The sequence below is a fragment of the Bidens hawaiensis genome, unplaced genomic scaffold, assembly GCF_021521415.1.
Source record: "Bidens hawaiensis isolate Kalapana, Puna unplaced genomic scaffold, B.hawaiensis_p1.1 tig00012650_1, whole genome shotgun sequence".
NCBI lineage: Eukaryota > Viridiplantae > Streptophyta > Magnoliopsida > Asterales > Asteraceae > Bidens > Bidens hawaiensis.
The window spans coordinates 490,452-499,272 of record NW_027492047.1 but is presented as its reverse complement, the minus strand read 5'-3'; the positions used below and the strand labels follow the sequence as shown (position 1 = coordinate 499,272).

The following is an 8,821-nucleotide window of genomic DNA, read 5'->3' as shown; positions in this document are numbered from 1 at the left end:
ATATATGTCACACTAGTTGCTTAAATTTAAAGTCTCCTAAGTCCTAAGACGCGTGCGATGCAAAAGTATAAATCGTTATTGAAACGATGCATTGCTTTGGAAAAATATGTTTTAGAAACTGTTTAATCTTGTCAACAAGAAAACAAAATAAGTAACGTAAAACACGGTTTTTTAAATTGTGTGTAATCAGTAAATCAACGTGTATAATTATTTAGTTGATTAGTTTGATTTATTTCGGTTTCAACTATTTATAAATACCCTTTCAAGCAGTTTAGCCAACACGGTAGTAGCATGATCACTTTGCCAAATGATATAAAGAAGAATTATATTGTTACATTTTCAAATTTATAATACTTTTCAAGTTGTATAAAAGAGTGAAAACTTTGTCTTAATTTAGATTTTATATATCTGAATTTAAAGTTTAGTTTTTAGACTCAGTATTATAAACGAGGAAAATAATGTCTTCCAAGTCGTCGTTTATAGTTAATAGCCAACATATGTGATGTTGATATGACAAACGTTTGAAATGAAATCTGACCCTAAAATGTATTAAATTGAGTGTACTCTTTAACAAGTAATAACATCAATAAATAAGGATGCCGTTAAAGTTGTAAAAGTCGATAGGCAACTGGAAAGTTGGGTGTAGAAATGGTAAATATAAAAAAAATAATTTTTGGATATTATATATATATATATACTAATATTTATAGCAAAATAAGTAAATATAAATAAATAAGATAAGTATATTATAATACTAACTTATTCTAAAATTTGCTAATTATTAACTTAAATAGTGATATATTTTTTCAATATTATAGAAATATGAATCGTGTACTATTTTTTTAAGTAAAATGGGTCCGATTAATTTTAGGTGTTTTGTCCGATGTCTTGAAGAACTGGGCGCAAAACACTAGACGTAACAGTGGTTTATTTTTAAAACCAGACCGAATAACGAACCGGTCCCTTCATTATATTCATATCTTGTTTATATATTTAAAAAAAAAAAGTGACAACATTGGCTTGAAAGTGTTACACCTTTATAATAACTTTATAATACAATATGAACCCACAAAAAAGAAATAATTACGTACGTGCACATGAAAAAAGGTAAAACACCATCTACTGACCACATACAAACAACATATGAAAGCCATAGAATCTTTACAAAGATTCATAAAGCTATAGCAATCATAAGTACTCCACAAAATGAACACAAAAGTAGTCAGTTTGTAATATCAAACAGGAGCAGTTCGGTTATAAGTTGTGTTTGAGGCCGCGGGTTCGACCTCGTCTTCGTTCTCGCCCGACAACTCTTCGAGTGATTTCCCGTTAGGTTCGGGTACCAAAAACGTAAACACGAGTCCTAGCAAGTTGATCACGGCGAGAATGACGAGGGACGCCTTGATCCCGATCCCCGTGGGGTAGCCCGCGTCGGTTTTCTTGGGATCCGTGCTTTGGGAAGCGTAAAGGAACCCGTAGGCCCCGACGATGGCACCCGCTTTTCCCGCGGCTGCGGATATTCCGTGGCAAGTGGACCGGAGTCTTGCGGGGAATATTTCCGCGGGGACCACGAAAGTTGTCGCGTTCGGGCCGAAGTTGGCGAAGAAAAAGGTTAATGAGTACATTATGACGAACCCGAGACGGTTCTCGTGTTGGGTCCAATGATGGTAAGGAATCGCGAGGGCGAACATGAACACGGTCATGAAGAAAAAGCCCATGATTTGGATCTTGAACCGACCCATTCGGTCGATGAAAAAGACCGTGAACCAATAACCGGGAACCGTACTACAAATAGCGATAAGAGTTTGAGCCCGAGCCACGCGGTAAACCTCGCCAATGGCACTCATTGTGGCCGCTGGCGGGATCCACCCGATACCGCTTAGCACGTCTTTTTGGAAAAGGTTTTGTGAGTAAAAAGCGATATCGAGTAGAAACCATGTGGATGTGGTCCCGAGCAAGTGGAGCCCGTGTCTTCGGGCGAATTCTTTCGAAAACAACCCGAATGAGTTTCTAGTATCTAGAACAATTTTCTCAACCTTTTGCTCTTCGGCTTCGATTTCGACTTGTAAAACTTTAGCCATGTCTTGCGCCGCTTGTTTGGCGTTTTTCGCCACCAGAGCGGTGTAACGTGCGGTTTCTGGCATCTTCATACGCCAGTAATATGTCAAAGCAGCGGGAATCGCACCAAACATGAGAATAATACGCCAAACATAGTCCGCTTGTGGGACCGTGGACCCCGATTTGTCTGTTTCATAAGAGGGAGCGTTAAACGCGTGGTCAAAAGATGACGACACGATTAACGCTACAATCCCACTAGCCAAAATCCCAAACCCTTGCATAGCGAAAACTGCCGCAATAAATGCTCCGCGCGTTTTCTTATTAGCGTATTCCGACATAATAGTAGCCGAGAGCGGGTAATCCCCACCGATCCCAAACCCGAGCCAAAACCTGAAGAAACAAAGCGTCGCCATCACACCCTTTGGTTCGTTGCTAAACGAGAGACCCGAAGCGAGTGAACATACAACCATAAGTGCCAAAGTCATACCATACACCCTCTTCCGACCCATTTTGTCACCGAGCCACCCGAAAAACAATTGACCACATAACGTTCCAACGAGTGCGACACCCGTAACCGATGAGGCCACACCAGGGGGTAGTGTCCCGGGCTTTTTACCGTCTTTAAAGTAGTATATACGACCGAGCAATCGGGTCACCAGGGATATTGCGAAAAGATCGTAGGCGTCGGTAAAGAACCCCATACCGGCTATAACAATAGCGGTAAAATGGTACAATTGTGTCTTGGCTGAGTCAAGTGCACTAAGCACTTGTAGTTGCTCTCGAGCCATGGCTAGCTAGTTACTTGTTCCAAAGCTATAGTCTATGAACACGAAGAAAATGAGTTAATACTTATAAATACACAGATGTTGAATTTAGACTTTAGACTTTAACTTGTGAAATGATTTATAAATAAATTATTAATATTAATATTAATATAAATATCTAATAGTATAATAAATATTTTCTAGGTGTCATGTCATGAATTATTATATGTTTAAAAATGAATTTAATTGTATTAAATTAAATGTTGGAAGACCTATTCAACAAATTAGATATTTTATTTTTTCTTGGTTGTAACTATGATGACAGAATTGGTGGACCAGTTAAAGACTTTTGGGATTGGTACTAAATGAAAAGTCATGCATGCATGTGGAAAACAAACAAATATATATATAAGTAACGATAGTTTAAAATTTAAATCATTGGTGTAATTTTGATTTGTAATTATTGTTTGTTTATCTGTTTAACCTTTAGCGTTTTGCTAGCTAGTGTCGTTTTGTTAATGAAAGTCAATGTTTGAAAATAAAAACGATAGTTTAAAGCAGAAACACTCTCTTTTTCACGTAATTTATATATAAAAATATTTATGCATCTTAAATATATATAAATATATTTAATCTATTATTTAAAAAATATTTAAGATTAATAAATAATTAAATTCTTAGAAAATTATAAATACATGTTTATATTCCACTAAAAAATTACATAAATTCTATAATGACATAATTATCCAATTACCCGACTTGGTTAATAGCATGCTTAAACGTTTCATAAACCATTAAGACGGGAATTTGCCAAATGTTTACGACAATTTTAATGTTCCAATGAAAAATACGTAAACTCAACAATGACATAATTATCCAATTACCCGACTTGGTAAATAGTATGCTCAAATGTTTCATAAACCATTAAGATGGGAAATTGTCAAATGTTTGCGACAAATTTAATGTTCCAATAAATATACGTAAATTCGATAATGGCATATTTATCCAATTACCCGACTTGGTAAATAGTATGCTCAAATGTTTCATAAACCATTAAGACGGGAAAGTGCCAATGTTTATGACGATTTTACGTACAAAAATGAATTGCTCATTGATACATATACAAAATTCAAAAACAACCGTATCTGGTAAATCTTCTTAAACATCTTAAACAGTAAAAGATAATCGGTTTTAGAGAGAGAGAGTACCTTGTGAAGAGGTAAGCTATACACTATTTTTAGAGGAGAGAAGAAGAAGGTGATGAGAAGATGATATGTTGAATTGATCGCTATTTAAAGATTCACGAGTCTAAGAATCATTTGTAGCATATTGGGTATATGCTCTTATGGATGAGGTCAACGCTCAAATTGCTTCACCAATGATCTAATCTCTAATGAAGTCAACGGACAGCTTGCCTATTTTTGATAGAATTAATATGCTCTTGATCAGCCATTAATTTAAGCAAATTATAACGCTTGATTTCAATCATCTTGTATAATATTAATGAAGGTTGAGTAGAAACTTAATATAATAACTAACATTGCTTCATTTTTGCTTAATTTTTAACACTTACATCATTAAAAAAAATCTCAACGTGTTGTAATAAACCTAAAGTTGAGACTTTTAGATAAATTATGATATATGATATAGCTTCATTCATCATAAAATATACTAAACATTTTACAACTTCATACTTTAATATCTTTTTTCACATTGAAGTGAACAAAAACTAAATAGAAATACTGACCTTTGTAATGCAGTTTTAGTATTATATTTAATATTTTCTTCTATATATAGTCTGTTACGTACTCGGTTGATCATTTTAAAATAGAAATATAATTTACATTTAGATATTTTGTAATTTCAAACGAATCCACTTTTGGTTAATAATCATTTCTTATTTACAACTATTTAAACTATATTAACTTTAAAAATTAACATAATTTAAAAATGTAATATGTTAATTTGAGAGTGAGAAGTAGGTTGATTCAAACAAAATATCTTTCAAGATTGTATTACAATAGCATCTCTTTTCGTCAACCATGATTAACAATTATACACGTCACATAGTATTAATAAAGATATAACAAGTTTACTACAAGTAATTATTTATATTTTAGCTTAGAAATATTAATAATTTAAAATTAAAAATAAAATTAGCTAGAAAAATTAACCAATGTAAAAGTAAAGTAATTTAGTATTAAAGACCGCGAAGATCTCAGGTTCAAGTATATATCTACAAAAGAATAGAATTGAAAAGAATAGAGTTGACGGTGTAAATTTTTATACGTATATACCATTTATAATAGTAATATATAGAGTCATCCAATTAATATTGTTTGTTTTGTAACAAATTCACGATTTTGTTTTGGTTACTTATGTTTTAAATCTTTCTCATGTTCAAAACCAATGTGTTTAAATTATGCTGAAGGTAATTGAGACGGAACATTTATTATGATCGAATTCAACGTCTTTCTTACTCATGGTTAATGTAGAATTACCGGTATTTAAGGCATGACATGTATGTAGCGTTTGGTATGCAAGAATGGAGGATGGAATAGAATGACTCATTGTGAGAGAATGGAAAATATTGTGTTTGGTTGACCAAAGGAATTGAATGACCTATTACCTAGTTCATTCCATTCTCTCTAAAATACCCCAATTTCATTCCATCCATACCCCATATTTTTTTTCATTTCATTCCCTCATTCACCCTACATCACCTCCACCACCCTCCCACCACCACCACCGCCGCCACTGCCACCAGCCACCACCATCGCCGTCCACCACCGCCCACCGCCTCCACCACCCACCTCCACCAGCCATCGCCATCGGTACCAGCCACCCAGCACCGCTAGCCGCCCGCCGCATATATCAATCATCGTCCCACCATCACACATGCCGCCTACCGTCACCGCTGCCCACCACCGCCGCCACTGCCACCAATCACCACCATCGGTGTCCACCGCCGCCACCACCCACCTCCACAAACCATCGCCATTAGTGCCAGCCTCCCAACACCGCCAGCCGTATCCATCAATCATCACCCCACCATCACACCCGCCGCCCACCGTCACCGCTGCGCACCACCACCTCCACCGTTACCCCGCCACCCGCTGCCACCACCACTCACTATCATTTTAATTTTATTTTTTATTTTTTTTACCTACCAACAATACAAATTAATGATTCATTTCATTCTCATGTGGCAACCAAACATTTCATTGGAATGGTAATAACTCATTCCATTCCTTTGTCCATTCCGTTACCACGTCCATTCCATTCTGTCGTCCGTTCTATTACCCCATACCAAACAGACTCTTATTATAAAATCAAACACGTTAAATCGTGTTGGTTGACAGTTATAGGCTGGGTGTTGTGGTATGGCAATTGAGCGCCATCCATCCACCTCATCTATTATAACGACCCCATGCCACAACAACCCAAGGGTTATTCCGACGCCAAGCAATTCCACCCCCCCCCCCCTCCCACGCTATGGTGGAAACGACGTTTTGGTGATAAAGGTAAGGTCTACCCCACTAACAACCAATCCCTCTTTTTGTTTATGTTTTTTTTTTCCTTTTCTTTCAAATAGTTTAATTATTATTTTATTGAGTTAGTGGTTAGTTATCCCACAACGCTTAAATTAACGGAAGGACAAGTTATTTATGTGACTATGAGGTGGCGTGACATGATAGAATAACTAGCTCAAACTATTTATTCCACAAAACACAGCCTAAACACAAACTTCTGCTGTTTAAAAAGTATAGTTTTAGTTCCTTATCACAATCTTGTACTACATGTTTCATGCTTATACCCCAGAAAAAAAAATAATAATAGGAAAAAAATAAAAGAAGAACGGCTTTTGTTTGTTTCTCATTACTGACTGCTTTAACTTTGCTAGTGTCAGGTATGGGCCGATATATCTATGAGTTGAATATATATATACCCAGCAGCCATTATTGATTTCAAACTCTTTTTATAAGTTGGTGTCTGCCCTTTCTTACATGGAGGAGTTAGTAACGTTGAATTTCATATTCATGAAAGTTGAAACTTGAAACATTACTAAGAGCAAAATATATTAACTTCATATACAAAAAAATCTTTTTTTCCTTTAACAGGATGAACAATAACACACGAGATCATCCTAACAAATAGATTAACATTTCACTTGAAAAACATAATACGGTGACTTGAAGTAGATTGCTCCGAGCGAAACATGAACCCACGACCTCACATGCGTTAAACAATGTATAATTGCAAAAAAAAAAAAAATACTTTGTAAAATAACTCTTATTAATTACTTAAAGTGAATACAGCAAAACTAGGGGTGAGCAATAACCAAATCGTTAACCGAAAAAACCGAAAATCGAATTAACCGAACCGCACCGAACTCTTCATTTTATATATATATATATATATATATATATATTCAAGCCTTTTTTCCTCTATTTCATGTATTATATGTATTAATTGTTTAATACTATCATTTTCATGTGTGTGTGTGTGTGTATAGAAGATGGTTCAAATAAAAGACAACTGTTTTGTAAGAAGTGTGGGAATGCTTTAAAATAGAGCAACCCACCTAAATAAGAAACTATACCATATAAATAGAAAACTATACGGTTTTTAGAAACTACTAATCTCAACCGTCAGATCCTAGATCCAAGGGTCTAGATATCTTTTTATGTTTCTTACAAAATTATTGTTTTTTACATTAATCCTACCCTATATATATATATATATAAACCTATATATATATGTATATATATATATCCATATCCATATCATATACTAATATCTCAATTTCATATATTTATACATTCAATTTATGTAGTTATACCTTCATTTAATATATTTAAGCATTTTTTTCATGTATTTTTAAGCAAAATTTAAGCCAAAGTTTGATATTGGTTATTGATCGAAATTAACCGAACCGAACCGATAACGTCCGATTGGTTCGGTTCGATTAATGCTAATAACCGAACCTAACCGTGCACACCTATAATCAAAACTTGTGAAACTTCTAATACCCCGTATTAATTTTTTTTGGCATGCCCTTTCTCGAATGATTTATACTACCGTATAGATAATATATCATTTACTAAAATTATGTTTTGTAAAAATATAGAATTTGGTAAACTGGATGTGGGCATACAAAAATAAATATAGCTGATTACTTCAAATAATTAAAACTGTATTTAATTTAAGTAATGACGTAATTCTTGTAAACATATATTAAAGTCTAAGTAGTGTTTGATAATAAAATAAAAAGTAGGTGCTGTCAGGGGCGGACCCACATAGTGTGGATCGGGGTCCTGGGACACCAATGTTTTTTAAAAATTTATTAGAGCTGTATATTAAATTTTTTGAGGACCCCATAAGATTTAATACTTGGAACCCATACTATTAATGTTGATGTGGTCTGGTGGAAAGTCCCTTGTTTTATCTTTGAAAGGTCATGGGTTCAAGTCTTACAAGGCTCAGTTTTTGGTTTTTTGTGTTAATTTTTAGTGTTAATCAATCATTTGATTGCTAATGTTGCAATAATAACTTTGGAAACATTCAAACACCTCTAAAATACATATCATTGTTTTCAACTTTATGCATGGTTTTCTTTAGAAACATTCAAACACTTTAAAATATCAGTTTTATTTTTCACTAGTTTAAGTTAATGGTTTTCAACACATGCTTATGAAAGGGTGGATCTAGGTTCTATCTCAAAAATGTTTAAGAAAGGGAAAACAAAGTGTTTATGTGTCAACCCGACCCATTTTGACCCGTTCAGGTAGTGATGATTGAAAAGAAAGTTTTATTATGATATTGTTTTTTATTATGTTCTTCGCCTCGACCCGACCTGAACAACGACCGACCCGAAAAATTTGAACACCGAAAATATGGGACCCCATTGGCAAAAAATCCTGGGTCCGCCACTGGGTGCTGTTAGAGGTGAGACTTTGAGTTATAAAAGATGCTTGTAGTATTGCGTTAAGTATAAA

The 8,821-nt window shown here is 34.6% G+C and overlaps 1 pseudogene across 1 annotated transcript; it reads right to left on the bottom strand.

Moving 5' to 3' along the window:
- Positions 1-1,235: 1,235 nt before the first annotated feature.
- LOC143541841 (low affinity inorganic phosphate transporter 1 pseudogene) lies at positions 1,236-4,209 on the bottom strand (annotated as a pseudogene). The gene is made up of 2 exons (XR_013136813.1): positions 4,031-4,209; positions 1,236-2,878 (listed from the first exon to the last, which is right to left on the bottom strand). The product of XR_013136813.1 is annotated as a low affinity inorganic phosphate transporter 1 pseudogene (transcript).
- Positions 4,210-8,821: the final 4,612 nt, after the last annotated feature.